Source organism: Rhinatrema bivittatum, chromosome 1 (genome assembly GCF_901001135.1).
Source record: "Rhinatrema bivittatum chromosome 1, aRhiBiv1.1, whole genome shotgun sequence".
Lineage (NCBI taxonomy): Eukaryota > Metazoa > Chordata > Amphibia > Gymnophiona > Rhinatrematidae > Rhinatrema > Rhinatrema bivittatum.
Window position 1 is genome coordinate 100,808,528 of NC_042615.1, and position 23,972 is coordinate 100,832,499.

Consider the following 23,972-nt stretch of genomic DNA (forward strand, 5'->3'; position numbering starts at 1 on the left):
CCTCTAATTCTAATTTTTCCTTTTCTTTAGCGCTCTCTACAAGTTGTTCTTCTCTTAACACTTTCTTCATGATCCCCAAATAAAAAGCTTTCACTATAACTGGTAAACATTTCTCTGGTATTTTTAATATCTGCAACATATATTCCCTAAATAATTCCACTGAGTCTATTTTATTTAAAATTGGAAAGTTATTTACCCTTAAATTTAGGGATCTTATAGAGTTTTCAAGAATTTCTAATCTCTTATTTATATTTCCTTCTGCTGTAACCTGATAGCTCTGAACTTTTTCAATCTGAGAAACACGTGTAGTCAGTGTGCTAATTTCTTTATTTTGTTTCTCCAGTTCAAGGGTATTTTGTACTGCCGAATTAGATGTTTTCAAAACTGCACCAGTTAATTTATTAATTGAGTCATCTAATTTCACTAAATAGTTCCACAAACTTTCTAACGTTATATTTACTGGTTTTTTAATTTGATAATCCATTTTTATTAACACTTCAATACTATCCTGTTTTTCTACCGATGGTAAAAAAGTCTTTGGGGTACTTGTTTCTTTTGGGGTCGGCACAGATTTTTCTAACAAACTCAGTTGTCCTAATTGCACAGATATATCTGTCTCCTTAGCAGAATACACGGACTCATTCACCCGCTCACTAGGTCTCTGGGACTCCATCTGCGGATCCCCTGGATTTACTGACGTGAAACCTTCAGCTCCTCCAGGGGGAGGTGGCGTATCCGGCGCCCCTGGACTTAGAGATGTTTCTAGGGCCTGGGAGGAGGCATTCCGTTCTAATGCTTCTCCTCCAGCGGTCTGTCCTACAGTGGTATTTAAGTTAGAGTCTATCCATTCTGTTACAGTTCTCTGTCCGGAATCTGCCATAATCACTCCAGCTGGAGGCCTTAACTTGGCTTTCCGTTTGGTGTGTGGCATATTTATATCAAAATACTGACTTATACTGAGCAGAATGGAACAATGCATATAACAAAAAAGAGAATCACTTGTTGGAGGCTTTTTTTAAAGGAGACACACCATATTAAACATTTAACAATCCTACCTGAGGTAAATCTTTAATCGAACAATTTCAGGCAAACACGGCAAATCCCGGCGAAGCCCGGCTAAGCCCTACGTGCTTAGCCGCGCACCCCTTAAACGCGCACGGCTTTAGCAGCTCGCCGGCTCTGCTGCGCGCCACTTATGGCTTGAATTTATAGTCCGTTTCCGGACTCAGGCCCCGCCCCTCAATCGAGGAATCAGCTGGGGTAGATCTTTACCGTATGGAGCAGGCAGCACTTACCCCCAGGTCCCTCTGCTGCAGGTAATAACGTCTCTTTTCTGCCTCAGTAAAACCAAAGCAGTCAGTTCAATCAGCTGGGGTAGATCTTTACCGTAGGAGCAAGCAGCGCTTACCCCCAGGTCTCTCTGCTGCAGGTAATAGCGTCTCTTTTCTGCCTCAGTAAAACCAAAGCAGTCAGTTCAATCAGCTGGGGTGGATCTTTACCATAGGAGCAAGCAGCGCTTACCCCCGGGTCCCTCTGCTGCAGGTAATAGCGTCTCCTTTCTGCCTCAGTGAAACCAAAGCAGTCAGTTTGATTTGTAGTCCGTTTCCGGGCTCAGACCCCGCCCCTCAATCGAGGAATCAGCTGGGGTAGATCTTTACCGTATGGAGCAGGCAGCGCTTACCCCCGGGTCCCTCTGCTGCAGGTAATAACGTCTCTTTTCTGCCTCAGTAAAACCAAAGCAGTCAGTTCAATCAGCTGGGGTAGATCTTTACCGTAGGAGCAAGCAGCACTTACCCCCGGATCCCTCTGCTGCAGGTAATAGCGTCTCTTTTCTGCCTCAGTAAAACCAAAGCAGTCAGTTCAATCAGCTGGAGTAGATCATTACCATAGGAGCAAGCAGCGCTTACCCCCGGGTCTCTCTGCTGCAGGTAATAGCGTCTCTTTTCTGCCTCAGTAAAACCAAAGCAGTCAGTTCAATCAGCTGGAGTAGATCATTACCATAGGAGCAAGCAGCGCTTACCCCCAGGTCTCTCTGCTGCAGGTAATAGCGTCTCTTTTCTGCCTCAGTAAAACCAAAGCAGTCAGTTCAATCAGCTGGGGTAGATCTTTACCATAGGAGCAAGCAGCGCTTACCCCCGGGTCCCTCTGTTGCAGGTAATAGCGTCTCCTTTCTGCCTCCCCCCGGAGCATTTTACATGCATAAGTACTGCCTAGAGGTTAATATTAAAAAAAAAATGGTGCTATGCAGATTCCTAAGCTCAAGATTTCCTAGTAATTATACCCGCCTCCCAGCAGCAGGGCCCAACTGCCCCAGGTAGCCACTTCCCCTGCCAGCTGTGCTGCTAGCCCTCTCCCCCAAGGTACATCTGTCAGTATGCGGCCCATGATTTACGGCCCCCGCAACAGGCATTCTACATGTGCCCAAACCCCCCCAAAATAATAATAATAATAATAATAATAATAATAATATAGAGCGGCACTGGCCACATCAAGGGGCACCGGGCAGGCACCTCCAGCCAAAATGGCTGAATGGGGCCAGCAATACTTACCATTAGAGACAGTAGGTAGCCCCGACAGAGGATGCATCTGGCGACACCGGGAGGGGTGCCCCGCATAAGACAGTAGGGGTCAGGAATACTTACTTTCAAAACGAGCAGTCAGCCCCCTTAGATGGCGGCAGGGCCCTGGTTAAAAATAAGGGTTGGGCACATTCCCATCATAAGTAGCAGTGAGAGACATGCATAAGCTGGTTTAGCCCAAAAGGGATGGAATGAGACAATACTGGGCATATGTTTTCCAGGTAATGCCGGCACCAAAATTATAATGGAACAAGGACCCCTGGTATACATTCTTTCAAAAAATAAAAATATAACAAAATTTTAAGAATAATAATAATAATAAAATAAATAAATAAATAAATAAATAAATAAATAAATAAATAAATATATATATATATATATATATATATATATATATATATATATATATATATATATATATATAATATTTTATTAATGTATTACATATTATTCACAGGCTACAATAATTAAACAATATGTCATCCGGTCATGATAGCATCATCTCGGCGATAGCTGGAGAGAGTGCACATCAGACGAATTTGAAACTATGAGCAAGAAGCTCAGCAAACACCAGACCGAACAGAGAGACAATGCAAAATGCAGGACAGAAGAGTGCCAGGGGAAGAAAGAGAACATGAGCGGGGAGCAGAGGAAGAAAGAGTCGAGACGAAGAGCTACACGGCGCGGATACAGATACGAGAGAACCTCAGGAAAACAAGGCAGTGCCAGCTCTCAACATGAACATGGAGACAAGAGCAGATGAGTCCACGATATCAGGGCAGCAGCAGCATACCTCCGAGAGCAATGGCACAAGACACGGCACACCAGAGCACTACCTGAGGCCCACAGCTGCAAGCCAGTGGGATACAAGCGGGAGGCAGTAACCAAATGTGCCCCCCATGGTATAACCCAGACAGCGCCAATTGGTATGCAAGAACGCCATGGGGACCCAGTGCGCAAGGCCCATACCCAACATGGAACTAACAAGGGAGGCCATGGGAGTGCGGGCCTTATGGGGGAATGGGTAGCCACCCTTTCTTCCAGCTGCCTTGGTGGACATGGCCAGCACCACCACAAGGGCCATACCAAAATCAAGGAAGGCAGGCACAGTGAACACCAGCACCGGACAATGAAACAGAAACAAGACCATGAGAGGGAGGCAATGGAAGAGGTACAGTCGAAACTCACACTACTGAGACATAGGCAGCTGGGAGAGGAACGGCTGGCATGGAGGCCCAGAATGACAAAGGAGGGCAGCAAGAGAAGCAAAGCGCAAGGGAGACGATAGCCACCAACCAAGTTGAACAGCCACAACAGACAGGAGACAGCAGCACAGGTGAGTGCAGGAATAAGGTCGGGGGGAGTGGGCATAGGACACCCTCGGCCGACTCCGGATCGGTTGAAAGAAGGCACAAGGCGAAGCGCAAGTGAAGGTCAAGTTCTAGCTCTGACAGCGCCTCTTCCACCTCATCGTCCGACTCCGACAGCAGTAGCGAAACGCAACTAGCAACCAAGACAGCGGACAAAGAGTTCAGAGGTCCACCCGCGCTCATCACACTATCCGAACTATGGGAGGCAGTACCAAAACAACTAAAAAAGAAAATCCAAAAAAAAAATACATTGACATATTTAGCATCTTACATGGGAGATGCAGATCAGAGGATAGAAAAAAATCTAAGGACGGGACTGCAGCATCGGAAAAAGTGCCAAGAATACCCAAGAACATAGTTAATTGGATGAAAGCTTTCCTACACATGACAAGTGTAGTGGGATATCGAGACCCATCACAATACGGACCCATGTTGAGATATGTGGTTAACATCTTGCAAACATATCAAGAACATGAAAGCTGGGCCTGGCTGAACTATGATGAAAAATTCAGGGATTAAATGGAAGAAAAGTTCATGACATGGGGAACCCAGAATGTCAGCTTATGGATTCAACAGATGACGTGAAAACCAACAGAGCAAGGAACGCACCCAAGAAGTATGAAAAGGTCATCACCCAGTAGGTTTTCAACAAGACAGTCCCAGTCTCACGATAACACATGTTGGCGATACACCAGAGCAACATGCATGTTCCAAGATTGTAAATTTAAGCACGTGTGTTCAGCATGCACAGCTCAACATTAATTAACAAGATGCCCTAAGAAACAAGCAACTGGGAGTAAGGCCAAAGCAAATTGAGACGGCGCACTTCAAAAAAGCATACTTACCCATTAACTTAGAAAAACTAAAGCCATGGCTGGAACATTACCCAAACCGCCAAAAAGCATGGATGTTAATGCAAGGTTAACGCAAGGTTAACGCAAGGTTAGCGCAAGGTTTTCACGTCAGATTCATTATCCCAGTTCAAGGCCAGATAAAGAATACAAAGAACAGCAATGCACAATCAGCAACAAGACATGTGGACAATCATGCAAGAACAACCATTTAAGAACATGTGTCTCTCACCATTGGCAGTCATTCCCAAAAAAGAAAAAGGAAAATACCGCCTCATTCAAAATCTATCATACCCCCCGGGAGAGTCAGTAAACGTTCTATTACTGCAAGAAGAATGCACGGTTTAATATGTATCATTCGATTCGGCTATTGCCCTGCTCAGAACATGGTGAGAGGGGGCGCTGATGGCGAAGACGAATATAGAATCAGCTTTCAGACTTCTCCTAGTGCATCCAGAGAGTTTTCCTTTACTGGGGTTCACATTCAATGGCAAATTCTTCTTTGATAAATGTATGCCAATGGGATGTTCCATCTCATGTGCGTACTTCAAACTATTCAGTTCATTCCTACATCGGGTTACAGCACAGAAGACAACTTCGGACAATATCATACATTACTTGGATGATTTCTTATTCGTCGGTCCAAGAGACACAAGCACATGCTACAACGTGCTAACAGAATTCCAGAAGATCGCGAAGGAATTCGGAGTACCTTTGGCCCATGGAAAAACGGAAGGTCCGACAACAATTATTACATTCCTGGGCATCGAGTTGGACTCCAGCAGAATGTTAGCCAAACTCCCAGTGGAAAAAGTGGAAAAACTGCGCTTAACCATACAACAAACAGTATCAGCAAAGAAAATAACCCTGCGGTTGGCTCAATCCATGCTTGGAACATTGAAATTTGCTTGTAGGGTCATTCCCATGGGAAGGGCATTCATGCGAAGACTGGCAGTGGCAACAGCAGGGATAAGATGTCCGCACCATTTCCTTCGAGTCTCAAAAGAGATACACGAGGATTTAACGATATGGAGGAGTTCCTCGATGACTTTAATGGAGTATCTGTGATACAGGAGACACCACTTTCCAACAGAGATTTGAACATCCACACATACGCATCTGGAGGTTGGGGTTTCAGAGCCATTTGCCAACAAGCATGGTGTGCAGAACCATGGCCAGTGGAATGGATCGAAAATGGGCTCACAAAGAACATAACCTTTTTGGAGCTATTTCTTATATTGGTTATGCTGGTATTATGGAGCAACAGGCTCAGGAATAAGCAGGTCATTTTCTGGTGTGACAACAAAGCAGTAGGACAGGTGTTGAACTCACAATCAGCCAAGTGCCCAAAAGTTGCCAAACGTTTCAGGGAGATAGTGTTGGTGGTATTGCGAAACAACACAATGCTGCGAGCTAGGCATGTACCGGGGACATGCAATGGCACAGAGGATGCTTTATCTTGTGCTGAATGGCATTTGTTTCACAAGCAGGGACCAACAGCGGAGGAAACAGAAACAGCTATGCCAGCACACTTATGGAGAATTGGCCCGAAACCACCGTTAGTACGCAGATCTGTCACACCATCTACATGGAAGTTATGCTGCAGAAGATACGATTACGTGACTACCTTCCTCAGCGAGAACAGATGGAGACAAGGATCAGTCAGTGATAATCAAATATGTTGCCACATCAAAAGAAAATGGTATATCAAGAAATGCTGTAATAACACACTTGGCCAGACTGTCATTCTCCTTTAAGGCAAGGGACTGGGGGACCCCACTAAGTCCTTCATTTTGAAGAAAATGATGAGCAAGGAAAGTCAGTCATACCAGCAACAGGGCCTCATTTTCCAAGCAGTTTACTGTGTGTGATAAACAGCCACAGTGTTAGCATGGCTAATAACTACAACCCTTTGATATGAGAGGGAGAGGGAGAGAGGGAGAGAGGGAGAGAGAGAGAGAGAGAGAGAGAGAGAGAGAGAGAGAGAGAGAGAGAGAGAGAGAGAGAGCTCCTATAATGCCTATGCCCTAGACAAGTATTTGTATCCCTATGGGAGGGCCACCTAGTAACTCAAGGTGGGGATTAGGTATGAGCGTCGGGGGTTGGGGGCCACTTTCGCATTCCACATGAGACGTACGGAAAGAACAGTGGTCTCTAGTGAAGATTTGCTGGCCGTCGGAGTGAGGAAACTCACTCCAAGAGGAGATTTGGGCAACGTTCTCTCCACCTAGCTTGATGGACACTCTACCTGGGCAACAACAAGCTAGGTGGAGAGAATGTAGCCCAAATCTCTTCTTGGAGTGAGTTTCCTCACTCCGACGGCCAGCAAATCTTCACTAGAGACCACTGTTCTTTCCGTACGTCTCATGTGGAATGCGAAAGTGGCCCCCAACCCCCGACGCTCATACCTAATCCCCACCTCGAGTTACTAGGTGGCCCTCCCATAGGGATACAAATACTTGTCTAGGGCATAGGCATTATAGGAGCTCGCTCGCTCTCTCGCTCTCTCCACCACAATAAAACAATCATCACAATTTGCAACTCCAGTTTCCCCACTGCATGAAAAATTCCTTATTTGCATAGGGCACACCCCCTCATGTGTTACTGCTTTGAAATTGAGGTCTCTCTGGACAATAGTATTAGGGATGTGAATTGTTTATCTGACAATTGAAAATATTGTCAGATATCAGGGGTCCACAATAGGAAACCCCATGATTAATTTAGTGGGTTTTCTTATCATTATGGGGGGGTGGGAAGAAAGGACATAACCTGACCCTTTAAAATTACTTTGTTAGTAGCCCCCCACTGTCCGGACCCCCCCCCCCCCCCCAAAATTTTAAATACCTGGTGATCCAGCGGGGTCCCTGGAGCATTCTCCCACGCTCAGGCTGTTGGCTGCCACTAATCAAAATGGCACCGATGGCCCTTTGCTCTTACCATGTGACAGGGGCTATCGGTGCCATTGGTCAGCCCCTGTAACATGGTAGGTGCACTAGATGGCCCACGTCATTTTTAAAGATGGCGCCAGCCATCCATTGCTCCTACCATGTGACAGGGACCAGGCGTGGGCAGTGGAGTGCCTCAGGGATCTGTATTGGGACTCTTACTCTTCAATATATTTATAAATGATCTGGAAAGAAATACAACGTGTGAGATAATCAAATTTGCAGATGATACAAAATTGTTCAGAGTAGTTAAATCACAAGCAGATTGTGATAAATTACAGGAAGACCTTGTGAGACTGGAAAATTGGGCATCAAAATGGCAGATGAAATTTAATGTGGATAAGTTAGGTTCCATATTAGGTGCTACAACCCAAGAAAGAGATCTAGGCGTCATAGTGGATAGCACATTGAAACCGTCGTTTCAGTGTGCTGCGGCAGTCAAAAAGCAAACAGAATGTTGGGAATTATTAGAAAGGGAATGGTGAATAAAACGGAAAATGTCATAATGCCTCTGTATCGCTCCATGCTGAGACCACACCTTGAATACTGTGTACAATTCTGGTCGCTGCATCTCAAAAAATATATAATTGCGATGGAGAAGGTACAGAGAAGGGCTACCAAAATGATAAGGGGGATGGAACAGCTCCCCTATGAGTTATTTCCTGGTCCAAAGCCCTCCCATGACAGGAGGTATTTCCATACTCTGCCTCTCTTCCGTACATCAAGTATAGCTTCTACTTTGTACTCGAGGTTTTCTTCTGTGTCAACAGGAGGGGGATCTGGTGTCTTGGTGCTGAATTTGTTGAGTATGTGCAGTTTCATTAATGAGACGTGAAACAAGTAATGGATCTTCATTGCTGGAGGAAGTTTGAGACTGTAGTAGAGATTGCCCAGACGTCGAAGGATAGGGAATGGTCCCGACATAGCATGGAGCGAAGCGAGCAGATGGCAACTTCAATCTAAGATGCTTCGTAGACAACCAGACCTTATCACCAGGCTTAAGTTCAGGAGCCTTGCTATGATGCATGTCATAGTCTCGTTTTGCTTGAATTCCAGCTTTGATGAGCATCTCCTTTGTCTTCTTCCAAAGATGTTAAATTTCATTGGCAGTGGCTTGTGCTGCCGGGGATGACACTGAAAGCGGAAGTAGCAAAGTTGGTGAAGGCAGTCGTACATATACCACTTCGAATGGTGTTGATCCAGTAGATGTTGCTGGATGAGAGTTGATGGAAAACTAGGCCCATGGTAGAAGTTCAGCCCAGTCATTCTGGCGTGAAGAGATGTAGGCTCTGAGGAACTGTTTGAGGGTACGGTTCATCCTCTCAGTTTGGCCGTTGGATTGTGGGTGGTAAGATGAAGTGAAGTCGAGAGTGATATCGAACTTCTTGCAAAGAGCCTTCCAGAATGTGCTTGTGAATTATACGTCTCTGTCTGAGACTATGTGCTTGGGTATTCTGTGCAGACGGAATATGTGGCTGATGAAGAGCTTTGCAAGTTTGCTAGCAGATGGTAAGCCAGGAAGTGCCACAAAGTGAGCCATTTTTGAGAATCTATCCACCGTTACCCAGATAGTGTTGTTGCCCCCGGAGAGGGGTAAGTCCACCACAAAGTACGTGGTGATGTGAGTCCAGGGCTCATCCAGTATGGATAAAGGTTGTAGTTGGCCCCAAAGATGACCGGGCGGAGGCTTTTGTCTGGCACAGTTGGTACATGCCGCAACATAGGTGAAGGGGTCTTCTCTCATCGACGGCCACCAGTAGAATTTTTGCAACTTTGCCAGGGTTCTCCGTTGACCAGGATGTCCAACCAATTTAGAGTCATGAGCCCATGCTAGTACTTTCTTCCGGAGGTTGGCAGGCACAATCAAACATTATAATACACAAAACATGTTGAAATAATGCAAAGAAGTTCATTATAGGTATTGTGCCTATTATTATATAGTGGAATGCAGCATGGAAAGCTTTTTGTTCTCTTCCTATTGCATTATGAAGGCATTGTATTATCAGGAAGCTTTTTTGGATGAATTAAAATGAATATCTCATCAGAATTGTACAAATATAGAATTAGGAATTGCTTTATTAAGTCTATTATAAAATAATGCACATCCTGTCACATCTGATTAAACAAATAACACAACTAATGAAAAATAACATTTTTGACCAAAAAATACATAATGTATTCATCACATTATTCAGCTCACAGTACAGACTATTATGTAGTGTTTTTGTTTACAGTATACAGTCATCCCTGAAATCTTCACAATTTGACTTCTTCCCAACAGCCTACAGTTTTCTGAAGCACTAGCAATCTCAGATGCCTCCATTCTAAATGCTGGAAAGCATTTGTTCACTTGTCTTCTTACACCATTGCTTCAAAGGTCTGACAGCATGAATATGAGCCAAAAACATACTATGTCCAAGAAGATAATGATCTCTCATTCTTAATTTTAAGCGTGATGGATGAGGCAAAGTTGTGTTCCCAGCACTGGCCAAGTCAATAAAAAGACTCTATTGACTAAAACTAATCAAGCTTTACTAAAAGCTCAAAGTAAGTGACATGGAATCCAGCTTTTTCAAATAGACTGGTTTTGCATATATTATTTTATAACAAAGAACTCAGAGGATGAAAGGCTAGTTGTTTGCCTTTAATTAGTGGTAAGGAAGCTGTGAAATGTTGATGCATAACTTTGTCCCAATGGTTTCCACTTAAAGGAGAGCTTAGGTTTTATGAATTTAATTATTCAATGTCAAATCATTCTGCATGTCTTCTGTAACTAAGACAAAAGCAGTGTGTGGTAAGTATATCATAAAAAAAACTGTAAAACACATTCCTCTATTGTATTCGCTTGATGAAGGTAAAAGACAAGAGTTTTAATCATGGAATTAGATCAATTAAAATCAAAGTTCTACTGAACCATTTTAAACAAATGCATTACATTTTATGATGTGCATTTTAAAAACACAGACTGTGTAATAATATAGAGGTATATCCCATGGAATGTTAGCAATACAGTAATGAAAAAGGCAGGAAGATGAACTCAATGGATCATATGTCTTTTTAATCTCTATATTCAAGGGCCCTACCTTCACCCTACAAGGGTGAAGGTAGGGCCAGGGGCAAATTGGCCTATATGCCCCCCTTTGACCCTAACATGATCCTCTCCTGCTGGCAGGAGGAAAGTACTGCTTTTTACTGTCATGAGCAAATGAACTTTTAAGTGTATGCTGTGTCACTAATGGGCTGCCAGGAGAAAGGAGGCAAGGGATTACTGGGAGAAACCAGCAGAACCAAGCTCTATGGTGTATACATCTGTTAACAGTAAAAGTTCATGTCTTTCTAAATCGTCTCCATCCTCTTCTGTGAGTGAATGGCCAAAGCCCATAATATGGTATCAACTAAGTCTGAACTGGTAAAGGTGCCAAAATTCAACCATTCCGCCAATGGATTGGCTTGGAAACTATACTCTATGCTATTCAGGACTGCCACAAAACTGAATACTGAATCGCAGTATTGTAATTAGCCGCGTTGAGCCTACCAATGGTTTTTATTCCAGTTTTAGTTTAGGTTTTTCAGTGTTAACCTTACTCCAGTAAGGTAATGCAGATTGTACCACAAGATTTCTAATATTTCTATCCCTTGCTGTTAGATCTGCAAATAAATGAGTACTTTAAGCCAACCGGAGTTTGTTATTGATGAATCAGCAGCCTATAAAAGATTTGGGGTTTGTATGTGTACTACAGCATTCTACTATCTCCAAGGATATAGCCTGTATAATAAAAAGAATATTGGCATCTATTACTATTACATCAAATGTTTGCTAATCCACCCTGTATTGTGTTTTCCAGAGGTAGGAATATTAGAGATCTTATGTTATGATCTGAATTACCTTCTTTAATGTTGCGTTTCCCAGCCGCGGCAGGCTCAAACCACCTTTGCTTCCAAAAATGTAGGTAATTCTATCATTTTTATTTTGCAATTTAGATGAAAATAGTCAAGATCATTGACAGTATTTGACTCATAAACACACTTTTCTGATAATCTTGTAGAGGTACCAATACATTCTAAAATGTTCTGACATGTCTTGAGCCAAATATCAAACATAATCATATGACTTACAAATTCTTTGAAGTCTTAAAAACTGACTCATCAGCAAACTATCTTTCAGTGCCTTCGGATGGGTACTATCATATCTCAGAAGGTGGTTACAGTCTGTTGGTTTTTTAACTAATGTAATTGTAAATTGCGCCTGTAATTTAGTGATCCATAAGTCTAAAAAAGAATTATGAGACTCATGAATCTCTGTTGTACAGTAAATTGCAGGCATATCTAATTTATTTAGCCATTCCACAAGCCATGACATTGGCGCTCTTGTACCACACAAAAAATTAAGATGTCATCATCAACATAGCATTTGTAAATCCATAACTATTGTTGAACAGAATGAATATATAATCACTTCTTTTCAAAATTATCCATATAAAAATTGGCTAGATCTGGGGCCATGGTGGCACCCATGGCCATTCCTTGGATTTGTTGAAAAAAGTGCCCATCAAAAGCAAAATAATTTCTCGTTAGGGAAATATTCAAAATTTCTTTCTGAAACTCCATAGGAATTCTCTGTGAACATGGTCATAGATCTAAAATAGTAAGCACGACTTCAATAGATTCTTGTTGGAAGATGCTAGTGTACAATGCTTTAACATCCAATGTTGCTAATAACATGTCAATCATATAATAATGAATTGCTTCTAACTGTTGAGTCATATCTTGAGAGTCTCAGATGTATGAAGTCAACATAGAGACAGAGACAAAAAATAATCAAGGAAATAGGATAATGGTTCTAAAATTGAACCTCAACTAGAAACAATGGGTTGTCCCCATGCTTTGATCATGGATTTGTATATTTTTGATAGACAGTAGAAGACTGAACTCTAGGATGTTGTAATTTCAGAAACATAGCTTCTTTTGTTGTAAGAAATCCAGCTTCAAAGGCAGTATCAACAGTCTGACTTATCAGCTCTTGCAATTCTTGGATCATTTGTCAAAGAACAATAATGTGCTATATTAGAAAGCTAACATTCCACTTCTGCTTTGTACCTATTATGATCCAAAATTACTATTTTGCTACTCTTATCAGCTGGCTTGGTAATGATTTGTGAAGATACCTGAAGTTCTTTTAAAGCAATTGATCCCATTTGAACTACAGAGCAATGCCCCTTCCATCGCTGGGAGGTAAGCTGCTGATCGGTTGACAAATTAGGACAATTCTACCCACTTTGATGGAAAATATTTTCCCTCAATGGATAGACTTGGAAAAAAGTGGATGAGCTAGATAACAAAACTAAATAATTCTAACTGAGGTTTTAAATGAGTATCACAATGCTTTACCTTTAACTCAACTGAAAACAGGCGACATTATTCAGCTGGATTTGGATGGAGAGAAACACTGGATCACACTAGTGACAGTGATTAAAAAGTCATTGATACCAATGTAATCCCCTCTCTGGCAGAGGCTACAGCAAAGTCATAGGGCTGTCCTTACTCTCCCAGATCTCCAAAACACTCTTACACCAAACGTCAGTCCTGGGGGCTGGGATTCCCCAGTGGGGAGAAGCCTAAGCTTGAAAAACAATATCCAGGCAATGGCTATAAAAATCACAGTGAGGAAGATACAAATCAAGAAAAAATTAATGTCTTTGCCCATAGTGCCTTTTTTAATTACTCTTGCTCTCCACTGTGTCCTGGTCCAATGCAGCCATAGAAGAACCATTCTTCATATTGCTTGTAGTCCTCCCTCTCTTTTACTGCTAGGCAATGTATCAATTCTCATTGTATCGAAAGTTCGAAATCTTGGTGTACTTCTTGACACATCTATCCATGTCCCTTCATATTTCTACTACAGTAAGAAATTATTTTTATAAACTTCATCTGCTAAAGCGTCTTCGTCCTTTGCTCTTTGCTAAAGATTTTTGTACTGTTCTTCAATCCCTTCTCCTTACAGGTATTGACTACTGTAATGCCCTCTATCTCAGCCTTTTTGAAAATGCCCTTTACAATTAATTCAAAACACAGCTGCATGCATCCTGACAGGCACTTCCTGAAAAGAACACATATCTCCAATTCTACACTCACTCTATTGGCTTCTGGTCAAATACAGAATACAATACAAAATCCTATCCATTATACACAACCTAATTCATAATGACTCCTCAATCAACCCAGCAGGTAGTTGTGCTCACTACACAAAAGTTTTCTGGAGATATCATCTACCTGCCTAGCCAGACTAGACATCACCAGATGATGTGCTTTCTCCATTGCTGGCCCTTCACTTTGGATTGCACTCCCAGACCACTTAAGGCAAATAACATCTCACAAAGATTAAAAAAAAAATTGAAGACATTCCTTTTCACTGCAGTTTTCAGCTTGCTCTCCATACCTCAATAGCACCCTTCAGACCCTGTTCACTGACTACTACCACTGGAGCCTTCCTCCTTCTCAAAATTCTCTCTCCCAACTATTCCTTATATTTATAGTTTAGCCTTCTTTCTTTTATTATGATGATACTACCGTTATGTATTAGGCACCCCGGGCCGCGGGTCCATGCATCCGGGTCTCCTCACCGTGGAGGGCCAAGGGCTCACTCCTGCCCCATCCTTCACTGGCCCCCATTGCCAGTTCCTGCCACTGCGGCCTGCCTCTAGCCTCACTGTGTCTCCTGATGCTGACACTGCTGCTCCCCCCTAGGTGCACGTGCGTGACTCTGCTCGGCGTTAAAGGGCTAGCGGTGGGAGACTTCCCCATGGCATGCGGAGATGACGTCAGGCAAGGCAGGTACAAATACCCGGCCTTGCCATTTCCCTCTTGCCTCAGCAACAGGTCCTGGTCCCCTGTGGGTATGAGTTGTGCTGTGTTCCTGCTCTGGTCCTTTTTGGCTGCTTGTCCTGTGTTCCCGCTTCAGTTACAGCTCCTTCCCATATCCTGTTTCCGCCCCTTCTTCCATTCCAGCTCCTTGTCCCCTCGGTCTACTCATCTGGTTCCTGACTCAGCTCATCCTTGGATTTCGCTTTGTCTGCTGCCTGTCCTGACCTTCTGCCTGCCTACTGCTACTACCCCTACTACCCCTAACTAATCAAGCTAGATATTTCACTTGGATGCAGCTCCATCACTGCTTTCTACATTAATGGTGGGGGTGGAAGGGAAATAGAACCAAGAGCTAAGAGAAACAGATAAGTATGAGAGAAAAAAATGTGTGAAGCTTGCTGGGCAGACTTGATGGGCCGTTTGGTCTTCTTCTGCCGTCATTTCTATGTTTCTATGTTACTGTCTCTTTGCCCTAGCCGCCTGCTCCGACTTCTGGCCTGTTCTTGGATTTCCTAGCCTGCTGCCAGCCCCAACCACTGGTACATCTGACCTCGCTTCTGCCTTCTTTCTTCTTGGGATTGTCATCATCTGGAGACCTGTGCCTAAGTCCTGCCAGCCCTGGTACCCAAGGGCTCATCCTGCAGGGAACATGGGCTGGTTAATGTGAAGGTCCAGTTGGATCTCCACCTCACCTACATCTGCCTCCCAACTATGAGGTCCCATAGAGGGGGTCCCCCTATGGGTGGTGCCAACTTCATCTCAGTTCAGGGATCCACCTTTCCAACATTATATTTTTCTATGAATTTTAATTATACATATTTTTTTCAATTATTTCTTTATTGAATTTTGAGCAACTTTTCCATTGGTCAGCCCCTGTCACATGGTAGGAGCACAAGATGGTGCCAGCTGTCCATTGCTCCTACCATGTGAAAGGGGCCGACGAATGGTACCAGTAGCCCCTGTGACATTGTAAGGGCAAAGGCTATTGGCACCATTTGGAATACTGGCAGCCGACGGCCTGAGTGCAGGAGATCGCTCCAGGACCCCCGCTGGACACAGGGGACTTTTGGCAAGTCTTGGGGGGTCAGGAGGGTGGGGGTTTTATTCGTTAATGATATGTTGATTTCGTGGTGGTTCGCTATACATTTCGCGGACCCATGAATGCAACAAATAGGGACCTATACTTTGCAGATTGCACATTCGTTCAAAACGAATGCACATCCCTACCTTCTGGATCCTTTCTAGATGGAAATAAATAATAAGCTTTGACAATAACAAGAATATGCTCCTTAGAGAGTCCGAGAAGATCTTGAAAAATCTTCCCAGCATTTCCACAGGAGAAACAATTGAACAACAAGGAAAGTGTAAAATCCTCAGATTACATTTTCTAACATAATTACCAAGATTTTCAAGCCTTCTTAACAAAATAAGGTTATTTCTCATTACACTCGAACTTTGCTCAGTGATTGAAGAAATCTTATTTTCTAACTCAATTTCCAAGCATGATCTGAAATCTTCTGAGCTTGATCACTCAGGGCAACAAACATAGTTCCAACCAAATTCAGCATTGAATCAATTCTGGATGATAAGGTGGTTTCCAGCTTAGTGATTGCTACCCACAGGGAGTCCAGCATTATCGAGGCTGGTTTATTAAGATGACTAAAAGGAATTGAGGAGCTCGGCAGAGTCTGTAGGGGAGCACCTCCTAGAACTACTGAAGCAGTAGATTCCATTACTGGTGCAGTGTCCTGCTCACCCAACTGAGATGAGCTCTTTACCCTGGGGGAAAGATCCATCAGGACTTAAGGAGGTCAAACCCTCCATGGAAACAGAACCATCAGGTTCAGGTTTAATGCCTGAATTTCCCTGGCTTGTAAATTGGAAAACCTCCAAAGTGGGTTGCAAAGTGGAAGGAACTACAGAGGAACTAGGAGGGAAGGTCCTAACTAATCCTTTCCTCTTCTTGCCCATTGGAGAAATACCAAACAAACTTAAGTTGAAGACCTTTCTGGAGGGAGAAAAAAAAATAAGAAAGGGCGCACCCCTTTGGTACGCAGCTTCGGCACACTGGCGGTGGCGTGCTTTGTAGTCCAGGAGAAATGACGTTAGAGGTAGGGCACTCCCTCTCCCAGCCAGACAAGATGTTGATTGCACGAGTCCTAGTGTGATGGAAATGCCTCTCAGGAAGCTTCCGCGCTCTCTCCCTTAATTATGCATATTTTTATTTGTAAACTGTTTTTACTGACTTTTCAGTTGTAAAACCGGTATATAAACACTTTAAAATAAATAAACAAACAAATAAATAAATAAATAGGAAAATGGTGCTGACCAGCCCTTAGACATTGCCATTTTTACATCCCAATATGGCACCGGTCTCATGGCCAACCAATGCCATTGAAATACATAAGAGCTAGGTGCAGAAAGTAATTGTACATCCCTCCTGCCCTCCTATAATGATGCACCTCTACAGATAGAGTAAGTGGGGGTATAGTGGATCCCTGTCCCAAGACTTTTCGGGGGAGGGAGAAAGGGTGCACGGAGTGGGGATTGGAGGCCAGGAGGCATCATTTTTTTTATTTAAACTTTCAAAATGAAGCAGAAGAAACCAATGAAATTTTTTTTTCCATTTCATTTTGAAAATGTTACAAGACTAATTAGGATTTCCTATTTTGTTTTTCCTATTTTGTTTAAATGAATGCACATCCCTACCAGAGGTGACAGGAAAACATTTCCCAGCTTAAAAAATAGGTAGAATAAGAACATAAGACATAAGAAAATGCCATACTGGGTCAGACCAAGGGTCCATCAAGCCCAGCATCCTGTTTCCAACAGTGGCCAATCCAGGCCATAAGAACCTGGCAAGTACCCAAAAACTAAGTCTATTCCATGTTACCATTGCTAATGGCAGTGGCTATTCTCTAAGTGAACTTATTAGCAGGTAATGGACTTCTCCTCCAAGAACTTATCCAATCCTTTTTTAAACACAGCTATACTAACTGCACTAAGTAACCACATCCTCTGGCAACAAATTCCAGAGTTTAATTGTGCGTTGAATAAAAAAGAACTTTCTCCGATTAGTTTTAAATGTGCCCCATGCTAACTTCATGGCATGCCCCCTAGTCTTTCTACTATCCGAAAGAGTAAATAACCGATTCACATCTACCCATTCTAGACCTCTCATAATTTTAAACATCTCTATCATATTCCCCCTCAGCCGTCTCTTCTCCAAGCTGAAAAGTCCAAACCTCTTTAGTCTTTCCTCTTAGGGGAGCTGTTCCATTCCCCTTATCATTTTGGTAGCCCTTCTCTGTACCTTCTCCATCGCAATTATATCTTTTTTGAGATGCGGTGACCAGAATTGTACGCAGTATTCAAGGTGCGGTCTCACCATGGAGCGATACAGAGTCATTATGACATTTTCCGTTTTATTCACCATTCCCTTTCTAATAATTCCCAACATTCTGTTTGCTTTTTTGACTGCCACAGCACACTGAACCGATGATTTCAATGTGTTATCCACTACGATGCCTAGATCTCTTTCTTGGGTTGTAGCACCTAATATGGAACCCAACCTTGTGTAATTATAGCATGGGTTATTTTTCCCTATATGCATCACCTTGCACTTATCCACATTAAATTTCATCCACCATTTGGATGCCGAATTTTCCAGTCTCACAAGGTCTTCCTGCAATTTATCACAATCTGCTTGTGATTTAACTACTCTGAACAATTTTGTGTCATCTGCAAATTTGATTATCTCATTCGTCATATTTCTTTCCAGATCATTTATAAATATATTGAAAAGTAAGGGTCCCAATACAGATCCCTGAGGCACGCCACTGTCCACTCCCTTCCACTGAGAAAATTGTCCATTTAATCCTACTCTCTGTTTCCTGTCTTTTAGCCAGTTTGCAATCCACGAAGGACATCGCCACCTATCCCATGACTTTTTACTTTTCCTAGAAGCCTCTCATGAAGATCTTTGTCAAACACCTTCTGAAAATCCAAGTATACTACATCTACCGGTTCACCTTTATCCACGTGTTTATTAACTCCTTCAAAAAAGTGAAGCAAATTTGTGAGGCAAGACTTGCCCTGAGTAAAGCCATGCTGACTTTGTTCCATTAAACCTTGTCTTTCTATATGTTCTGTGATTTTGATGTTTAGAACACTTTCCACTATTTTTCCTAGCACTGAAGTCAGGCTAACCGGTCTGTAGTTTCCCGGATCGCCCCTGGAGTCCTTTTTAAATATTGGGGTTACATTTGCTATCCTCCAGTCTTCAGGTACAATGGATGATTTTAATGATAGGTTACAAATTTTTACTAATAGGTCTGAAATTTCATTTTTTAGTTCCTTCAGAACTCTGGGGTGTATACCATCCGGTCCAGGTAATTTACTACTCTTCAATTTGTCAATCAGGCCTACCACATCTTCCAGGTTCACTGTGATTTGATTCAGTCCATCTGAATAATTACCCATGAAACCTTCTCCATTACGGGTACAGAAGCAAAGAAATCATTTAATCTTTCCGCGATGGCCTTATCTTCTCTAAGTGCCCCTTTAACCCCTCGATCATCTAACGGTCCAACTGATTCTCTCACAGGCTTTCTGCTTCGGATATATTTTAAAACGTTTTTACTGTGAGTTTTTGCCTCTACAGCCAACTTCTTTTCAAATTCTCTCTTAGCCTGTCTTATCAATGTCTTACATTTAACTTGCCAAGGTTTATGCTTTATCCTATTTTCTTCTGTTGGATCCTTCTTCCAATTTTTGAATGAAAATCTTTTGGCTAAAATAGCTTCTTTCTCCTCCCCTTTTAACCATGCCGGTAATCGTTTTGCCTTCTTTCCACCTTTCTTAATGTGTGGAATACATCTAGACTGTGCTTCTAGAATGGTATTTTTTAACAATGACCACGCCTCTTGGACATTTGCACACTGTTCCTCTTCTAGTCATTAAGTCAAATTTGATCATATTATGATCACTATTGCCAAGCGGCTCCACCACCATTACCTCTCTCACCAAGTCCTGTGCTCCACTGAGAATTAGATCTAAAATTGCTCCCTCTCTTGTCGGTTCCTGAACCAATTGCTCCATAAAGCTATCATTTATTCCATCCATCTCTCTAGCTTGTCCCGATGATAAATTTACCCAGTCAATATTGGGGTAATTGAAGTCTAAATTCCAAAAAATCTCTTAATGAATAACCCCACGAGGGCAATGAACTAAATAGAAATACGTGGTGTTTTTAAAGTATTAGAGAAAACTTTCACGCTGTACATGTCAAAATATTACTTTAGAAATATAAGGACCATCATACCACCCAGTGCTCACAAGTCAGACTTGCATTTCATGCACTTCATACGGGTCACTTTTAATCAATTGGTCCATATAGCTCGACTCAATTTTTATAAATTTTTTAAATTATGAATTTTTTTAAAAAAGATGAAAAACTTCCCTTATTCATCCGTTGTCAGGGTCATTTTTCCATAGCTGTCGGAGATACTCGTCCGACGCGCGCGTTTCGCCAAAGTAGCTGCTTCAGAGACGTATATTCAGATTCTCCTGATCCAGCGCTCCCCTTGTTTCAACGGGGGATATAAACAGATCTTTGAGCATTAGTAGAATTCTTGCAAAAAGAACTTCAGTGGTGTTAAAGGTCCATCAAATTTTTCGAACCCAACACCGTTTCTCCGCTCAAAGTTCTTAGCGCTATACATGAGGAGCTGCTCCAAAATATGCAAAAATTACTCTTAATCTTTTCAAAAACTCTTAAGTATCCAAAAACATCTTTACTTGACTAGGTCTTAAGGACTTCCCAAGTCTTCTCATACAAAACACTCCTCTACACTTTGAGATCACAGGATGATCTCCTTACTCCCTCATCTAACCTTGTGCTACTAGGGATGTGAATCGTGTCCTCGATCGTCTTAACGATCGATTTCGGCTGGGAGGGGGAGGGAATCGTATTGTTGCCATTTGGGGGGGGTAAAATATCGTGAAAAATCGTTAAAAATCGTTAAAAATCGAAAAATCGAAAAATCGAAAAACCGGCACATTAAAACCCCCTAAAACCCACCCCCGACCCTTTAAATTAAATCCCCCACCCTCCCGAACCCCCCCCCAAATAACTTAAATAACCTGCGGGTCCAGCGGCGGTCCGGAACGGCAGCGGTCCGGAACGGGCTCCTGCTCCTGAATCTTGTCGTCTTCAGCCGGCGCCATTTTCCAAAATGGCGCCGAAAAATGGCGGCGGCCATAGACGAAAAAGATTGGACGGCAGGAGGTCCTTCCGGACCCCCGCTGGACTTTTGGCAAGTCTCGTGGGGGTCAGGAGGCCCCCCACAAGCTGGCCAAAAGTTCCTGGAGGTCCAGCGGGGGTCAGGGAGCGATTTCCCGCCGCGAATCGTTTTCGTACGGAAAATGGCGCCGGCAGGAGATCGACTGCAGGAGGTCGTTCAGCGAGGGTTCCGGCGCCTCGCTGAACGACCTCCTGCAGTCGATCTCCTGCCGGCGCCATTTTCCATACGGAAACGATTCGCGGCGGGAAATCGCTCCCTGACCCCCGCTGGACCTCCAGGAACTTTTGGCCAGCTTGTGGGGGGCCTCCTGACCCCCACGAGACTTGCCAAAAGTCCAGCGGGGGTCCGGAAGGACCTCCTGCCGTCCAATCTTTTTCGTCTATGGCCGCCGCCATTTTTCGGCGCCATTTTGGAAAATGGCGCCGGCTGAAGACGACAAGATTCAGGAGCAGGAGCCCGTTCCGGACCGCTGCCGTTCCGGACCGCCGCTGGACCCGCAGGTTATTTAAGTTATTTGGGGGGGGGGTTCGGGAGGGTGGGGGATTTAATTTAAAGGGTCGGGGGTGGGTTTTAGGGGGTTTTAGTGTGCCGGCTCACGATTCTAACGATTTATAACGATAAATCATTAGAATCTGTATTGTATTGTGTTCCATAACGGTTTAAGACGATATTAAAATTATCGGACGATAATTTTAATCGTCCTAAAACGATTCACATCCCTATGTGCTACCAATCCTCTGACTATTGCATGTGCTCAGTGGCAATTTATACCCCTGAAACCCAGGATAACCCAAATGCTGGGGAGATTAAGATATGCAAAAAGCCTACCTACATTTTGGTTCCTAAGTCCATTAATTTATTTCATTATTTCATTTCATTCATTATCATTAATGTAAATTGGGGAAATAATGCATCCTGTTCTGCACTCTATCACTGAGGTTTTTTTTATCCAAATTTAATTAAACTTGCAGGCAGGCATCAGCAGCAGTGGGAATAGCACACCAAGACTCCAAGAGAGGGGAAAGTAGAATCAATAGTGACATGCACAGCCGAAGACACCATGAAAGGGACAGTGGAATGAATACCCTAAAATGCCAAAAAAGGGATAAGAAATACCAACAACAGTGACATGAAGATCCCAAGGAACCAAAAAAGTGGAAGAAGTGGTACATGAATCTTCCAAGATCTAGAGAAGGGCTAAGGACACCAATAACAGTAGTATGAGAATCCCAAGGCACCAATAGAGGAGCAGAGGGCACCAACATGATTTCTTAGTAAGCCCAAGCATGGGTGGTATGTGTGCATTTTAACTGTAAGTAAGTTATATGAGTTAATATTGTGGATATATATTTTTAGGGGTATGAGATTTCTTGGAAAATCGTTGGCATGATTACCTGTTGCTCAGCTTGAGGGATACCGCATTGAAGTAAAAAGTGGTGGTTTGGATTTCAGCTTCGCATTAAGGAGTACTCAGAAGCATCTTCTATGTGGTTTTGATTTCCCCCTGAAGAAGCCAGTTTCAGTGAAGCAAGTGGGCCCTGTTGTTTGTTGGTGTGGTATTAAGAGAGTCGACAGTAGGGCCATATTTTCATAATTGGACACTCGGTAAACATGTTTGTACATTTGTATGTATATATGTTTTGTGTTTAAATACACAAAGACATTTTTATTGTATATTTTATTCTATTTGTATGTGTATCTGTTGGTGTATGCACATGATGCAATATTGTTTTGTCATGGTTGTAAAAACTATTTATAAGCATGCTGTTGCGCCCGTCGGTCATAGACGGCTGCGACCTCTCATGCTCACTTCTTTTTTCGCTGTACCATCAAATCTAGAATGAGTGGCAGCCTCCACCAGTCACCGCCGACCTCCCTGGTGTTCCCAGGATGGCGTGGGATGCCCAAAAAGGACTGAACTTCACAATCTGGGTAAACAAATAAGAGTGGAGGTATCTTGCTTATTACGGTGGTACTACCCTAAACCAATTAAGACTGATACATCACTTTGAATACATATACAACATTGCTCTCTGCTTCTACGGCAGGGGGGAATGTGGAAAAGAGGATTTGCATTCAGACAGCAACCAAAAAGGACTGAACTTCATAATATGGGTAAACAAATAAGCGTGGGGGTAGCTTGCTTATTACGGCGGTTATCACCCTAAACCAATTAAGCCTAATACATCACTTTGAAAGCATATATAGCGTTGTTCTCTGCTTCAATGGTAGGGGGAAATGAGGAAAAATGGATTTACATTCAGACAACATCCAACAAAGCATCGATCTGTGCAGTCTGGGCAAACAAGCATTGGGTGTAACTTGCTGGATGCGGCGATTACTACCCTTACCCTTGCTCACCTTTGATGCAACTCCAACATTGCTCTCTGCATCAATGAAAGGGGATGGCAGGAAATTTGAATCAAACAGTTACCAACAAGGTTGATGAAACATATAAGTATGGGAAAATAAGTGTGGAAGCTTGCTGGGCAGACTAGATGGGCCAATTGGTCTTTTTCTGCCATCATTTTCTATGTTTCTATGTTGCTTCTAGAGTCACATAGGCGCGCGTGCGCATGGGCCAGCTATCTATATGTCATGGCGGGAAGCTCGGGGGCATCCCCTCCGGATGACGTAGTCTCACTACCTGCACTTAAGCAGACCAACCCTATGCACTGATGAGTTGGCAAGGAGTTTCCTTGTTGCTGAATCCACTTCACTTGGACTACCGGTTCCAGTTCATGGCTTGCTGTGTGAAAGCTCTAAGTACCCGCTCCTCGGGGGCTCTTCTGCATTCCTAGGCTATCCACTCCTCGGAGGGCCTTCCTGCCTTTGAACTCCTGTTTGTTCTACTTCTCAGGACTTCCCTTGGAACCACGTCTTGTGAGTACTTTCTTCATTCTTCTACTCTACCAAGCCTTGCTGGGATTCCCTGCGGTGTACCCCGTGCCTCGGGCCACTACGGCATCCTCCTCAGCAGGATTTACTTCACCATACCCTGCGCTGCAGATTGCTGCCTCAACTTCTTCAGGAACCTTCTGAGCTTCCGTACCTCTGACTA